Consider the following 12475-nt stretch of genomic DNA (forward strand, 5'->3'; position numbering starts at 1 on the left):
ATGATGATTGCTTCCTGTACTTGTTTAAAAACTCCTTCCCTATTCTGAGGTCATGAAGATATATCCTATATTAATATTTATCTGATTCCTAACCTCAAAGGGAAAGCTTCTAATGTTTTACCATTAATTATGTTGATTACTGTAGATTTCTGTAAATACCCTTTATCAAATTAAGAAAATCCTCCCTTGGGGCACCTTGGTGGCTCGGTGGGTTAAGTCTCTACCTTCCGCTTGGGTACTGGTCCCAGGGTTCTGGGACTGAGCCCCACATCAGGCTCTCTGCCCAGCAGGGAGCCTGCTTCCCCCCACTCTTTCTGCCTGCCTCTCTGCCTACTTGTGATTTCTGTCTGTCAAATAAATAAATAAATAAATAAAATCTTAAAAAAAAAAGAAAAAGAAAAAAGAAAATCCTCCCTTATGATAAGATCATTTGATTTATTTTTCTGTTTCCTATTTGTATGGTGGTTTACATTAGTTGATTTTCAGATATTAACTAACCCTGATTCATGGGATACATGAAATTTAGTGATAAAATCTACCTTGGACTGAAATGAGGGTATTCATAGTCCCTTTTTATCACACTACAGGTGAATATTCATATTTTTCACTGCAGATATATTAATGTATTGATTATAGGCCATTGCTTCAGATCCCTACTAGGACTGTCTTATATCTTCTAATATATGCTATGTGCCTTGTATTAGCTTTCTAAAATTAGCTTTCTAAAATGTGCCCTAAGAATTTAAAATAAGGAGTTATGGATCTGTATTTACATTTTTGTTTAGTTTGGTTTTTTTTAACTTTTTTTTTTTTAACTTGCTAATTATTTGACACCAGGACAAAGTGTTTAAATGCCAAACAGTGCCTTTAAAATCTTAGTATTTCATTGCGTAGCCATAAAAAAAAACCCAAATCTTTCCATTTGCAGCAACGTGGATGGAACTGGAGGGTATTATGTTAAGCCAAATAAGTCAATCAGAGAAATATAATTACCATATGATCTCTCTGATATGAGGAATTGGAGAGGCAGGGCAGGGGGTCGTGGGAGGTAGGGAGGGGAAAAAATGAAATGAGATTGGGAGAGATACAAAGCATAAGAGACTCTTAATCTCAGGAAACAAACTGAGGGTTACTAGGGGGCTGGCGGGGGAGGGATAGGGTGGCTGGATGATGGACAATGGGGAGGGTATGTGCTATGGTGAATGTTGTGAATAGTGTAAGACTGATGATTCACAGACCTGACCCAAGAAGCAAATAATACAATATATGTTTTTTTAAAATACAATATATATTAATTAAAAATTTTTAATATTGATTTAATCTTTCAATCCACGCACTTTAGATACTTGTCATTTTTATAAAGTAAAGCCATTATTAAGAACCATCGCCAATATGTTATATAGTGTTCTCTCTCTGAGTAAGAGATATTTATTTCTGGGGTTTAAGTAGGAAAAGCTATTACTCCTGAAGACTTAGCTTTGTGCAAATTTCCTTGTTTATTGTTAGAAGTTTATAGCCGTATTTGATTCCAACTATATGGCTTACAATTTTTTTCTAATGGTCTCATTTTCTCATTTCTGACTTCATATTACAGTTTATAGATTTTTGCTTTTCCATTCTACTTTCTTCTTTGAATTTGCTTTGTCTTGGTTTTGTGCATTTTCCTGTTTCCTTATCTTAATTATAGAAGTAAAGTAGGAGCACAGATAAATAATATAAATGGATATATAAAACTTACATGAAAGGTTAAGAGCAATTTAAACAGGCTAAATTCCTACAGAAAGGAGCTCTCTGGTATGTTTATGTGTGTGCTTGGACAACTTCCTTATATATTATTCTGTCATTACCCACGTTTTGTGAATAGTTCTTTTATTGCCATCCTTAAGTGATTATAATTTTGTATGTCATCTATTTTCTGCCAGGAACCTGATTGATAAAGTAATTGGTACCAGAAGTAGTCACAGAAAACAGACTGTTAAAATATTATCTGAGATTGGATTGCTCATAAAATCGAGAAATGCAGAGGTAACTTTCTTGCAAAGAGAAAAAGAGTAACAGATAAATCTATGACATGCCGTGGTGTCACAATTACTCAAACTATCACCACTGGTAGTGCCTGAGGAAAGCAAGGAATAAGGACAGCACTTCTGAAATTTTTTTATAAGATTTTATTTATTTATTTTACAGACAGAGATCATAAGCAGGCAGAGAGGCAGGCAGAGAGAGGGGGAAGCAGGCTCCCTGCTGAGCAGAGATCCCAATGCAGGAGCTTGATTCCAGGACCCTGAGATCATGACCTGAGCCGAAGGCAGAGGCTTAACCCATTGAGCCACCCAGGTGCCCCTGAAATTTTAATAAACATACAAACCACTGCAGTTTTTTTATTAAAATGCTGTTACTGATAAAATAGGTCTGTGATAGTGTTTAAGAAGCTGAATTTCTAAAAAGCTCCCAGATGATGTTGAGGCAATTGGTATGATACCACATATTAAGTAGTAAGAACTGGGAGATCAAATGGCTGTTGCACTCAGCTTCTATGATGAAGACTGAGGAGTCAACTAGATCATTTGTATGTCCCTTTAGAGAAGTAAGATAAATGGAAATATTAAAATTACGAATATACATTTGAGAAGAAATAGGGAGACTCTCAGTCCTCCTTGCAGGTCTGAAATCATCTGTCATCTGCTGTAGGTTCAGGACAGACATGGCTCAGGACCACACCAAGTTCTATCTGACAATAAGAATTACAGGATTGTAGCAACAATTAAATGCTAAGATTTTAAGTTAAAGTTAAGGCACTGGTGGGGAAGGAAGAGGCCTCGGAGATAGACACATTTCAGCAGACATGGACAAGGCTGAGAACTCTGAAACTTCAAAGTCCTTTGAAACTTCAAAGGCCATCCTGTTGGCAGAGGCCATCTCTGCTATCTGAGGTAGCCAGTCCTTCTTACCATAAAAATCTTTCAATCACTCCCTTTGGGACAATTTTCTTACAAGGTGATGGCAATTCTCTTTCTGGCTTACCTTCACTTACTCTCTGGCTTCCAAGACAAGTTAAGAATTAGATTCCAAGATGGCCTTGGGTGGGAAGTATAAGATCTTTAGGAGGAGATAAGAATATAACAAAATTAAAAGATACCATTGATCTTCATCAGAAAGATAGTAAGTATGTGTAAAGGTAAAAGTATAAGTTATAATAAAGGTGTGTTTGGGAGTATTAAACCAGGGAGGTGGAAATATAAGGTTTGAATATAAGGTTGAATACAAGGTAGAATATAAGTTTTGATTAGGCCAGATTCATTGGCAGGAGTGCACTTACCCTGGATTTTGAAAATCACTTGGGAGTGGTAATAAGGTTATGTTATCAAAAATTAACTTTCTTTCTTTCTTATGGTAAAAAACACATAACATAAAATATACTATCTTAACAATTTTTATTGTATAGTTCAGTAATGTTAAGTACATACACATTGTTGTGAAACAGATCTCCAGAAATTTTTCTTGCGAAACTGAAACTATATATCCATTTAGTAATTCTTCATTTTCTCCTCTTCCCAATCCCTGTAAATACCATTCTATTTATTTCTATGAACTTAACTACTTTATAAGATACCTCATGTAAGTAGAATCAAAGGGCTCAAGAACATTCCTGGCATGGTGTCTTTAAAGGAAACAGTCCAAGCCTCAGAAACAGGTACATGTTACAGTGGGTCTACCTGTGCAACACCCACCTCCCTCAACTGTAACCTTGTGACTGGAGGACTCAACTTTTATCAAAGTACTAAAAAAAAAAAAAAATGCACCAGGAGGACACCAGCAACCTTAAAGAACTTTGTGGTGACTAGTTTCTGTAGGCCAAGGATAAAGTTGTACTTGCATCATTGGAATTAAGTTTCCTGAATTCAGTGGGAATAAATGATTCAGGGTATTAGATGTTATATGGCAAAGCTTAATCATCATAGACTATGTGGTCCCCATTACCACAATAAGCCACAGAGATGGATTTAGTCAGTGTTTTGACTCACATAAATCTGTGACGTAGGCTAACTGATCATGGTGGACATGAAAGAATATATGTTATCTACAGAAATAAAGTATTAGTAACTTACGCAAAATAAACTCTATGGCTGCTTCTAGAAAATTAACTTGCTATAGGAGTAGAATTATATAATGTAGTCTTATATCCTATTTCCAGAACTATACCACTTCACAGATTCACACAGCCTTGACAGAGGGAGACTAAACATTCTGAAGAAAAGAGTGCAATGTATACTGTGATTCTTTCCCCAAGTTTTTTTCCAGAGGGACCTCAGCCATGAACTTAAGCAACTGAGCACTAGGTAAAAGAAAAAACCTTGAAACTCTAGGACTGATTAGATATTGGCTTTAAATTTTTGTTTTAAATTTTTGTTGATCCTCAAAGACCCAAATGTACCTATAAATAACTAGACACAGCAGGCACTTATACAGGTCAAGTGATGAATGGAAGTTTGGCTCTATTCCATCTCACAGAATGTCAGACAGACTACAGACCAGTCTTAATATTTTCTCTGCCCCAGAATATACACATATAGTTAATATCTGTTAGAATCACTACAGTGGCTCCCTGCTTCACTTGGAGTAAGGATATTAGAGCAGGAAAGGCCAAGTGGAAGCCCCTGCAGCTGGCTCTAACAACCCTCACCAAAACTGTGCATCAGGAACACTAATGCATCTCTGTGGAAATAAAGATTAGGCCCATCACCAAAGACCTGAGATAGGCATATATCCTATCTATTTGACCATTAACTGAAAACTGAACTCAAAATCCAGACAGTCCATGGAAAACCAGATTAGATACACATATAAGCAGGCAAACACAGGAGCCAGAGTTGAAATTCCAAATGCAGTGTCTTTCCTGGAGTAAATTAACGGTCTGTGGAAATCAATATGCAGTTATTGATCTAGTAAATGCTCTCTTGTCAGTTCCCAACAATTAATAAAATCAGAAGCAGTTTATATTTACATGGCAGAGACAACAGTATAATTTTACTGACTTGTCCCAGGATGTTGCCAAACTTTTATGTTTTCTCATGATCTTGTAACATAGTTTAGAATGTCCTTGATCATCTTGGTAACCAACAGAACATAGCACAGGTTTATTATGCTCATGGACAGAATGATAATTGGACCCAGCAAAAACAAAATAGCAAACATCTAAGATGCCTTAATAAAATTAATCTATGCCACAGGGTGGGCAATAATCCTTGCAAAATACTGGAGGTCTGCCACACTGATGATGTTTCTGGGATACAGGGTTCTGGGCCTTATCAAGTTATTCTTTATATGGACAGTATCTAAAGTGTCAGACTCATTCTATACTTTGTATCACCTAGTATGAATTTGTGAGACATACCATTTCATGGATCTTTTTGCATTTGGAGGCAACATATAAAATATCTGGACATTTTAATTTAGTTTAATTGAGTTTATTAACTCATTTACTATATATCTATTAATGTTGCTAGTTTTGAGTGCAGCCTGGATATATAAATAGGGGTTCTGCAGCAGTTCTAGTCTGTGCTGCATGCTGCCCCACAATCTACTCCTTATAAGTTAACAGATGCAATTTTATTTGAAATACCTGAGACAAAAAAGATGCTGTAGAAAGCCATTAGAAAGCTCTGGAGGCAAATAACATCGCATGCCTTTAGGGTTTTTGAGCAGACCTATGCTTTCTTTGGCCAACAACCATTCTCCATCTGGAAAGTGGCTCTTGGGCTGCTGCTCGGTCTGGGTAGAGACAGGACACTTGACCCTGAGACACCAAGTAACAGTGGGGCCTGGACTTTCCATCATGAACTGGGTATTTTCTGTGCTACTGAAACGTGCAACTGCATGCGCAGCAGCATTTCATTATACAACAGAAGCAGTTTATATAAGACTTGGCTTAAGTTGATCTTGACTATAGCAGTAAACCGCATGAATATTGGTTCAGACACCTGCTGTATCTGTTCTTCACCGTCTCCTACTTAACTCATACCTAGAACTTCACAGGAAGTTTCCTGTTGCCAGTTAATGGAGGAGAAAGTATAATGAGTCTGGTTTATGGATGGATGTGCATGAAAATTTTTGTCAGATAGAAGTGGATTGCTTCTCATTATAACCCCTTTGTGAAGTGACCCTGAAAGACTGTAGTGAAGTAAAATTCTTCAAGAATATAGTCTTTGGAGATACATCTGGATGTCCATTTTTTATGGAAAAAAAAAGATGAACTGAGATTTGTATCTTGTTGATTTATGGGCATTGGTTAATTGGCTAAATATTTAGTCACCTGGAACAAACAATATTGGATAATTGGTGACCAGGAAATGTTAGGGATAATACTTCTTATAATAAGAAAAGTGAGCTTCTTTGTATTCTATGTAGATGTTTATATGGTTATCGACAGTGAAGGAGATTTTGCATAATTAGCATCACAAAATGACTTGGAGTCTTGTCAGTCACTTTCCCTCCCTCCCTCCCTAAGTCCCCCAATACTTGCACAATGAGCGCATGAACAAAATGACCATAATGGCAGGGGTGGAGGCTACGTATGGGCTCAACCCATGGTCTTTTCCTCACAAAATCTGATCTGACTACTGCTATTGCTCAGCCCCTAAACTGACAGCAATGGAGGCTAATGTTGTACCCCACACAGGGACCATTTCTGGGATATGACAGCTAGTTGGTGCCCATTGATTATGTTTGACTCTTCTCCTTAGAGAGACAAGCACTTTCCCTCATGGAATTAGACATTTTTCATATTTGCATTGGCCTTCTCTGCCTAGAGACTTTTCCCAGCACCCTGATTTGTAAGCTGGCAGATGTCATTATATCCTAAACAAATATGTCTCTAACCAAGACACACATATTGCCAAATATATATTGCAATGATGGGATATACCCACTGAATTCATTGGTCTTACCCTGTGCCACATCATCAAAAAGCAGTTGGCTTAATAAAATATTGCTATGGTCCACTGAAGGCTCCTGCTTTATTTTTATTAATTTTATTTATGGCTCCTGCTACTTATAAAAATTTGCAAATTTATGGTACATGCCTTAAATCTGCAGGCCATAGATCATGCATGTGGTCTCTCCTATAGCCAGAAACAAAGGTTGGATATTAAAGTTGCCCTTCTCACAGTGACATTTAAAACCATTTCTTAAAAATTTTACTTTCTGTCTTCAATGATCATAAGCATGGTAGATGTACAAAAACTAGTACTTAAGGAAATTATGGTTTTGAAGAAGGAAGCTTCTGGCCATTTTAAGGTCCTTCTGCCATTGCACTAATAGTCATAAAGTCACTAAAAGTCAGCCACAGGGGGCACCTGGGTGGCTCAGTGGGTTAAGCCGCTGCCTTCGGCTCAGGTCATGATCCCAGGTCCTGGGTTCGAGCCCCACATCGGGCTTTCTGCTCAGCGGGGAGCCTGCTTCCTCCTCTCTCTCTGCCTGCCTCTCTGCCTACTTGTGATTTCTCTCTGTCAAATAAATAAATAAAATCTTTAAAAAAAAAAAAAAAGTCAGCCACAGTCAGCTGTGCATGAATTTAATCCCAAACACTGGGAGAAAGTACTTCCCACCCCCCTGTCTTCTTTCAGGGTTTTTTATTTTTCTTTTTAAAAATTTTTAAAAAGACTTTATTTATTTATTTGAGAGAGAGAGAGAAAGAGGGAGGAGAGGGGAGGAGGTCAGAGGGAGAAGCAGACTCCCCGCTGAGCAGGGAGCCCAATGCGGAACTCAATCCCAGGACTCCAGGATCACAACCTGAGCCAAAGGCAGTTACATAACCAACTGAGCCAACCAGGTGCCCCTAAGTTTTTTCTTTATCTTTGGTTTTCTGTGGTTTGAAAATGATATGCTTAGGTATAGTTTTTATTTGTTTGTTTGTATGTGTTTGTTTGTGGTCTTTTTGACATTTATCCTACTTGGTATTCTCTGAGCTTCCTGGATCTGCGGTTTGGTGTCTAATATTAATTTGGGGGAAATTCTCAGTCGTTACTGAATCAAATAATGTTTCTGTTCCTTTCTCTCTTTCTTCTCCTTTCTGGTACTCCCAATTACACAGATGTTATACCTTTTGTAGTCCTACCCACAGTCCTTACATATTCTGCTGTTGTTTTGTTGACTATAAAAGCCTTTATTCTTTTTGTTTTTAAGTTTTTGAGGAGTCTATTGATATATTCTCTAGCTCATAGGCTCTTTCCTCATCTATGTCCAGTCTACTAGTGAGCCCATCAAAGGCATTCTTCATTATTATTGTAGTGTTTTTTATCTCTAGCATTTCTTTTTGATTCTTAGCATTTCTTTTTCCATTTCTCTCCTTATATTCCCCATCTGTTTTTCAATACTGTATACTTTGTCCATTAGAGCCTCAGCATATTAACTATAGTTGTCTTAAATTCCCGGTCTGTTATCCCAACAGCCCTGCCATGTCTAATTCTTCTGCTTGCTGAGTTTCTTCGAATAGTGTTTGTTTGGATGTTTTTTAAACTTTTGTTATGCCTCATAACTTACCTGGTACCAGATAAAAGAACCTACTCTAAAAAGGCCTTTAGAAATGTGGGGGGCAACTATTCTATAGTCTCATGATTAGGTCTCATTCTTTTATTAAGCTTAGGCCTCTGGATGGTGAACTTCACAAGTATTTCTCAGTTTGTTTGTTTGTTTGTTTTCTGGAGGGAGTAGGATGGCTAGAGTGGGCTGTAGTTGTGTCTTCCTTTCCTCAGGTCAGTTAGAGTTTGATAATATCCTAGCAGACTAGGCTCTGGTTAATTAGTTTTTCTTGAGGGCAGTCCTTGTTAAGAAAATGAGTGTTCTGGAGTGTTTCAGAATGGTTCCTTTTCCCACTTCTCCTAGAAACCCAAGAGAATATATCTTTAATATTTACTGTGTGAGTTAAGCCTCACAATATTTTGAGAGCCTCCTATGACTGGGTCCCCTGGAGTTTTTAGCTCTCAAGAGTTGTCCCCACCAAGCCTCTAGCAATTTGTTAATTATAGTTCAGGTTTCATGCTACAGGTTCCTGAGGTAGTTTTTGCTTGAGGGTCTCTGCTTCTCTGTAAATTATGATCACCTCTATTCACCTGTCTGTCTCTCCACTCCTGGTGGGAGCAGTTTGCCTCTTGTTCTCTTCTCTCTCATGCATCTAAGAGGAATTGATTATTTTTCAGTCTGTTCAGCTTTTCACTTGCTGTTAGAATAGAGTGGTGTCCTTATATGAGGAACTGGGAACTGGAAGTTCCTCTCTAATCTACTTCTGGAATATGACAGCACTTTATACTTGATGTTGGCCAAAAGGCCGAGAAGCAATGGAATATGACAGTATTTTAAACTTCAAAAATTTTTTTTCATTTTATTGATATGTATGTCCATCATTGAAGATTGTACAGTATTAGCACTTAGATTAATTCCAATTTTGTCTTCCTTTCTGTTGGTTTTGTTTTTTGTGCTTTGACTGACTTTACCAGCTCCTATTCTAAGGACAGAACTGCAGTCTGTGTTTTAGTTGTAGTTTATTAAATCTATTAATTTAATCTCAATTATTGTATATTCGAATTTTATATGTTGTAGTTTATATTGTTTCTTATGATGTTTCTTAAATTCTGAAAGAGGTATGCTTGATAAATACATTTGGTAATCATTTTGTCAGTTTCTGTTTATAATTCTAGAAGCATTCCTTATTCCTTTCCTTGAGACACAAAGGCTTATGTTTGGTATGTCTTATTGATTATATATAATTTATCATGAAAATTTCCCTCATTTTTCCAATTAAATGTTTTTGTTGTAAACCCTGCTTAATGAAATAGTATGTAGCTCTTTCTAATTCTTCTTGTTAGTATTTGTTTGAAATATTTTTGACTATTCCTGCATTTTTAATCTTTCTTGATACTCTACTTTATGAATGCTTCTTATTTGTAGTAAATAGCTGGATCTTCCTCATTTGAAGCAAACTGAAAGCCCCTGTATTTTGAAAGGAAAAGTCAACTCAACTTAATTATGTTAACTGATTCAAGTGGTTTTATTTTTCCACCTTATTTTATATATACAAATAGGCAATTTGAGTGTTTGCATCTCCCCTACTTTGGTTATTTGTATTTTTTTTTTTTTTAAGATTTTTTTATTTATTTATTTGACAGAGAGAGATCACAAGTAGACGGAGAGGCAGGCAGAGAGACAGAGAGAGAGGGAAGCAGGCTTCCTGCTGAGCAGAGAGCCCGATGTGGGACTCGATCCCAGGACCCTGAGATCATGACCTGAGCCGAAGGCAGCGGCCTAACCCACTGAGCCACCCAGGCGCCCTGGTTATTTGTATTTTAAGAAAATATTTTTAATTTTTAAATTAAATTTCACTGAATTTTTAGGAAGAGATCCGAATGCACATGCTTTCTTTTTAAAGATTGTATTTATTTACTTATTCTAGAGAAGGAGAAAGAGAAAGAGCAGTGGGAGAGATAGAGGGAGATGGAGAGAGAGAATCTCAAGCAGAATCCATGTTGCGTGTGGAGCCTGACATGGGGCTTGATCTCATGACCCTGAGATCATGACCTGAGCCAACACCAAGAGTTGTTTAACCAACTGAGCCACCCAGGTGCCCCAGAATATACATGCCTTTGTTCACCATCAATAATTGGAAAGATTTAATAATAACTAAAAGTGGCATCAATACTATGATTTAATGCTTTAATATTTTTCAAAATATTTTATTTATTATTTGAGAGAGAGACAGAGAGAGCATGAGCAGAGGAGGGGCAGAAGGAGAGGAGAGATAAATAGGCATGGAACCCAATGTGAGGCTGAACACAGGGCTCAATCCCAGGACCCTGAAATCATGACCTGGGCTGATGTCAGATGCTTAACCAACTGAGCCACCCAGGTGCCCTGAATATATATCTTTATTTAAAGATTTTACTTATTTATTTATTTAAGAGGAAGAGAGAATGAGAGAGAAAGAGCATGAAAGGGGACAGGTCAGAGGGAGAAACAGACTCCCTGTCAATTAGGGAGCCTGATGTGAGACTCGATCTGGGACTCCAGGACCTGAGCTGAAGGCAGTTGCTTAACCAACTGAGCCACCCAGGTGCCCTATATCTTTATTTATACATAGAAAAATTATTGGCATTTATAAATCAGAGGCCATTTAATTAATGTTTAATAAATGTTAATGGTGGTTATTGCTATGTATTAGAATTTAGGGTGATTTTCTTACTTTTTAAAAATATATGTTTCCATCAACTATTTAAGGTTTATAGTGATGTTTTATAATCACAAAAAAGATAAAACTATTTTCTCTTTTTAAAGGTCTGGAGTATTCTTACTTAAGAGAGATGTTTTGCTTGGCCTAATGTTTCAGACCATCTTCTAAACTTATTTCTTGATACATAATTTCTGAGCTCTCTCTCAGCTAGCTTCTTTCTTCTACTCTTGGTGGTATTATTACTCAAGTATACGCTATATTTGACATCTGTTGGTTAAAACAGGAAACTAACTGCTATCTTAAAATAGTTTTGAGGGTATATATATATATATATATATATATATATATATATATATCCAATATATCTATATCCCATATATTTATATCTATTTTATGTATTTCATCCAAAATGTGTTTTAAGACATAGTTTGTCCCTAATTGAGAGACTTTCTATTGAGCAAATTCAGTGAAAAGTATACAAAGGCTTGTGTTCCAAGTTAAATATTGTTGGTTTGACCTTGAAACTCAAAGAGAACATAATGATGTTTCACTAAGATAATCACAGTGTGAACTTCTAGGGTATTTAACTTAATCTTATTTTAAAACACAAAAAGTTGTTGTTATTTTTTGCAGTCAGTATCTAGATATTAAGGAAGTTTGCCAATATTTTAGTTCACCATTTGTACTTATGGTTCTCAGTCCAAGCAGAAAAACATTTTTCCAAAACTACATCAGAGAATTTTTCTGATGAGCAAACTGCCATGTCTGTTTCCTCAGTTCACATGGAAGGGAGAACAACCCTTCTTGGAACACTGAGGCTTCTTCTGCAACAGGAAGACTGTCTTGCAATCACTCCAGCTTCGACTGCCACTACAAAATACCAATTGCTCTTTCACTACCTGTGCCAAAAAAAAAGTGGAAGTTGCATAAACAGACTAATTCCTTTCTTGGCTCACTTTCATATCAAGGTCTCAAATGGGCATGTCTGAATAGTGGAGTCAAATATATATAACTGAATCCAAGCTTCAAGGCCATCTGGGAATTTGAGTTCTGATCCCATTTGGAGGAGTTTTAACTTCTTATGTCTTACTGCTCTGTTCTAGGCTCCTTAAGTTTTAGTTTAATACACTTGTTCTGCATTTAATTTTGTAACTGTTTTTTTTTCTTTCCAAGATTTCCAAAGGCTAGTTTTCAGCTCTTCCATTCATTAGAGAACCTATTTTTATTTCAAATATATTGCTTCCTCATTATCTC

This window comes from Lutra lutra, chromosome 2 (genome assembly GCF_902655055.1).
Source record: "Lutra lutra chromosome 2, mLutLut1.2, whole genome shotgun sequence".
Lineage (NCBI taxonomy): Eukaryota > Metazoa > Chordata > Mammalia > Carnivora > Mustelidae > Lutra > Lutra lutra.